Source organism: Aotus nancymaae, unplaced genomic scaffold (assembly GCF_030222135.1).
Source record: "Aotus nancymaae isolate 86718 unplaced genomic scaffold, 86718_ANA_hifiasm-v0.15.2.pri h1tg000059l, whole genome shotgun sequence".
NCBI classification, from domain to species: Eukaryota; Metazoa; Chordata; class Mammalia; order Primates; family Aotidae; genus Aotus; species Aotus nancymaae.
The window spans coordinates 55,275,794-55,280,550 of NW_026988473.1; positions in this window are offsets into that span (position 1 = coordinate 55,275,794).

Genomic DNA, 4,757 nt, shown 5'->3' on the forward strand with positions numbered 1-4,757 from the left:
CTGGCCTTGCAGTCTGGGGCAAATACAGAAGCAACAACGGGAGCAACTTGGCTCTGCAATCTCAACAGAAGCACAAGCAACACCTAGCGGCCTCTGGCTGCCCAGGTAGCCATCAAGGCAAGTGTATGGATCCAAGTTAACACAAACTGAGTTTGGTGCCATGAGGAAACAGCTAAAGAGTTTGAGAATGAAAAACAGTGAGATAACAAGGGAAAGCAAGAGAGTACAAAATCTTGGAGGGGTAGTGGTGGTGTGAGTGATCAGCAGTGTCAAATGCTACAATTACAGCAGTGGATGGGGTACTGATGTGGTCTGACTCTGTGTACCCATCCAAATCTCATCTTGAATTGTAATCTGAATTGTAATCTCCACGTGTTGGGGGAGGGACTTTGTGGGAGGTGATTAAATCATGGGGGTGGTTCCCCCATGCTGTTCTCATGACAGTATGTTCTCAAGAGATCTGATGGTTTTATAAGGGGCTTTTTCCCCCTTCACTTGGCACTTTTCTCTCCTGCCATCATTTGAAGGACATGTTTGCTTCCCCTTCCACCATGATTGTAAGTTTCCTGAGGCCTCCCCAGCCATGTGGAACTGTGAGTCAATTAAACCTCTACATAAATCACCCAGTCTCAGGTATTTCTTTATAGCAGCATGAGAAAAGACTAACACAGGTATTAACAAATGAAACTGGCAATGTATAGTTCATCGGAACATTGACAAAAGCTATTTCAGTGGAGTTATGGGGGCCAACACCTGATTGGTATGAACACAAGAGATGATCGAGGAAAAGAATTGGTGTATAGAAAATTATTTCTTTCCAAGTTGTGAGTAAAATTCTTTTGAGCTTTGTTGTAGGTGAATTAAATAGCATGAATAAGACCCATTTGATAGCACAACAGGGTGACTATAGTCAACAATAACTGTACATTTTAAAATAACTAAAGTGTAATTGGATTGTTTGCAACCCAATGCATAAATGCCTGAGGGGATAGATACCCCATTCTTCATGATGTGCTTATTTCACATTGCATACCTGTATCAAAACACTTTATTTCTCATAAATAATAAACACCTATATACCCACAAAAATAAAAATTTAAAATTTAAAATTTTGACTGAGTTCTGTCCTATCTCCCTCAAAAGTATTCTTTTATACTGGTCCATGGGAGGAGGTAGAAGGACTTAAGAACTTTTCTCAACAGGGCATTTTTTCTTATAATTCTTCTAATCCACAAAGCATCCCAATATAAATAATTGTGCATTCCTTATAACTTTGCATCACTCTGAGTGAATTGACAGCAATTGTACATTGAATCAGTCACTGTAGGCTTTCCTTTTTTTCTCTCTGTAGAGGGCAAAATACCTATTTGTTTTACAGAGGACTATTAGAAAATCATTTTCCCCATGGCCAGTCCATGAACAGTGTAGACCATTGTCAGGAAGACTTGGCTTTGAAGAACTTGGGACATGCATCCTGATTTTCATAAGATTTCTCCTCTTCCTCCCTTTGTCTAGGACTATCCCCTCCTCCAATCCATTGATTACTAATAGCCAGGCCTAGCGTAAGTGTATGCAAAAATTTTTTCCTTGATCTAAAAATATACAAGGTGAGTCAGTCACTCATTCCCAGCCACCAAGGACACCACTCAGCTCTAGAGTGTCACAGACTCAGAGTATACTGCCCAGTTAACCCAGGACAAGCCTTGGTAGCTGGAATCATATACATGGAACTTTTTAGCCCAGATTTGGATCTCCCCTTTGGAACCTAAAGTCCTTGAGCAGTTCAGTTATGAATTAATAAACCCAGGGCTTCTATACAGCAGTGTAACCATGAGCAAAATGTTTGCATTTGCAACTAACCAACCAACCAATTGGCTTTTTCCTCCCAAAATCAAACTTACTTTATATAAGTTATATAATTAGATGTCATAATTACATTAATAAGTGCTCCCACCTATTGAGCTCAATAAAAAAATTATACAATCAATTGCATTTACCATTTGTGAGGAATTCAGTCTTTACTCATTCATTTAACACATAAATGGCTTACCATTCTCAGGGCCACATCAAGCACTAGTTAGACAACTCAGGAAAAACAAACACCATCATGATGCTTGTAGTGAATAGGGAAGATGGGCACTAATCAAATAACCACACAAACATAAAATTGGTTCTCTGCTAGATTTAGTGCTTTATAAACATTTGTATTTAAATCCTCACAATCTCTCTATGAGGTAAGTATCCCCATTTCATAATGATGAGAAAATGGGGATTCAGAGAGAGAAAGTGACTAACTTAAGACCACACAGCTGGTATGGGCCAGAGCTGAGATTTTTCAACTCGGGTTTTCTGCATGGGTGGGTGGCAGTCTGATTCACATAAGAATTAAAAGCAGGAGTTTTAGATTTCTATACATTGACTTTTTTAAAAAAATTGATGCCAAAATCTAAACTCCACTGCATATCACACCCTAATAATCTTTTAACTGAGTAAACTAGTAGCAAAGCTTTTTAGAGACCATCTCAGGACTCCCTTTGTGTCATTCTCAGATACTACAGTACTGTAGTAATTTGGCCTGTGAAGCAAAAGAAGGCATTATGGAGCATGCCGAGAAGCCTGCACACTGAAGGTAAAGTTGTATAGGCATAGACCCCCATATCCCTTCCAGCTCTTAAGGTCAATGCAGTCATGAAATAGCCAGCAAGAAAAATGGTGATAGAGATTAAGGGTGGGTGGGAGCAGTCTACTACTGTGGATAAAAGACAAATATGACAAAGCCCAAGATGCCTACAATACTAGATCAGATGTCTAATATCCAAGTTTTATTCTGGTAACCCTCTGAATGGGAATTTTCCAGCCTCAGGGCTCTATACACAATGTGTTTTCTTTTGTTTAAACTGCGAAAAATGCCTGTGGTCCTGAGTACCATCATGTCAGTGTAAGGTTTCTGATAGAGGTTGGAGGGAACCTCAGTGAGATGGACATGCTGGCTCCCTGATCAGAACCCTCCTGTTATTGGGGTCATAAGTGAAGCAGACAGAAGGGCCTGAATAACACTTTCCTATTCAGCCTATGATCCGTGGCCCTGATAAGGAAATTTGCTGTGTATATGTACAAGCTATCTTTTCAAATGACCTCCCTTTCTAAAGTGGCTGGTCAGACTGGATTTACTGAAACTTCTGGTTGGCTACTACTAGACATAATGATAACTTTAAACTCATAATTTGCTATCCTTGCTTCTTGAGCTCTATGAGCAGGATCTGTGACTTCAGATATATCTATCTGAATTGGCAGTCGCCTCCTAGTTACTGATAAGCACAGGATCCTGAGTTTCTTGGAATCCATACTATGATGGCCAATGTAAATACAATCTAGCAGGAGAAACAATTCCAATTAGAGCTGCTTGTACAGAATTCACAGCTCCCACCCTGCCTTCTTGCCTCCAAATTCCTCATTCTCTCTTGTTTCAATTCATGAAAATGACACACAAAAATGACCACAGTCATTAAATTGCCATTTGTCTGGATGGCCATAGAAAGAGAAAATGTATCTTCTAACAGCTCTATCATCACTGCTTCTTTTAAATTTGTGTGGTTTCCTACTAGGAATATCCCTATTTCAATTCTTCAAGAAACAAAAATATTTTAGAACTGAGCAGGCCAAGGGCCATGATAGTGCTGAAACATCCTTCAGTTTCTGGGTAAACTTCCTTCTAGAAGTTTGAAAGCAGCTTTGGAAAAAGCACCACAATAAACTTAGCTCCTTTTTGAGCTATATCCTTAGAGACAGTCTTCTGACCATGTGTTATAGAGAATTACACCTTGTCCCCAATGCTTCTGACATTATCTTTCTCTCATTACACTTCAGTTTATCAACTGCTTGTTACCCCACCCGCCTCAAACATTCAGATGGCTCGGTCCCCTCCCTTCCTGAGGATCCACTGTCAAGAAATTTTTGCTCCTGCATCTACCCTACCCATTTATTCAACGATATGTATTAAGCACTTACTATATGATAGACATTGTTCTTGGAGCTGGGAATACATCAGTGAACAAAATAACCCTGAATCCCTGAACTCGTGGAGTTGACATTCTAGCAGATCAGCAGCTGTGAAGGTGGACGACTATTCCACTCTTACCATTGGTTACCTGAGAAACCAGCACTATCCAGATGTTATAGTGCGCAGCTTCCCTAGGCTTGGCAATGCCAAACTTTCTCTAATGCACAATCAGAAATAAAGAGAACCAAGAGGAAACTACTGCTCCCTAAGCTGCAAGTAACTGCAAATAAATTTGGCATATATACTGTTGTCATCTGTGTTTCCCTACCACCCACCTCCCTTTTCGGATTCTTGTTATATGAGCTGGTTAATATTAAATTTGAGAAAAGAGGGCCGGTATTAAGGCGAATATAGTTTACTGCAGCTCTTCCTTAGGCTTATGAATCATCAAGAAAGAAAAAAATCCAGGGGAGGGGAGAGGAGAGGTACCTGTACACATAGATACACACATTCTCTCAGTTTAGTTAAGCCATCTGGATTAAGGAGATATCATAGCATATATGAGTTTGAGATAGTTCAGCTCTAATCAGAGCAATGAGAAGATTATCAAGGTGATACTTTAATAAGCTTTACAACACTTTTAGTGTCCAAAAACTGTAACCGAGCTGAATCACCCAAAAACCCCAAAAATTAACTCTACAGCTAATCCTCTCCCACCCCAAGTCCCAGGGTCATGTGTCAGGATCCTTCTGCTGTT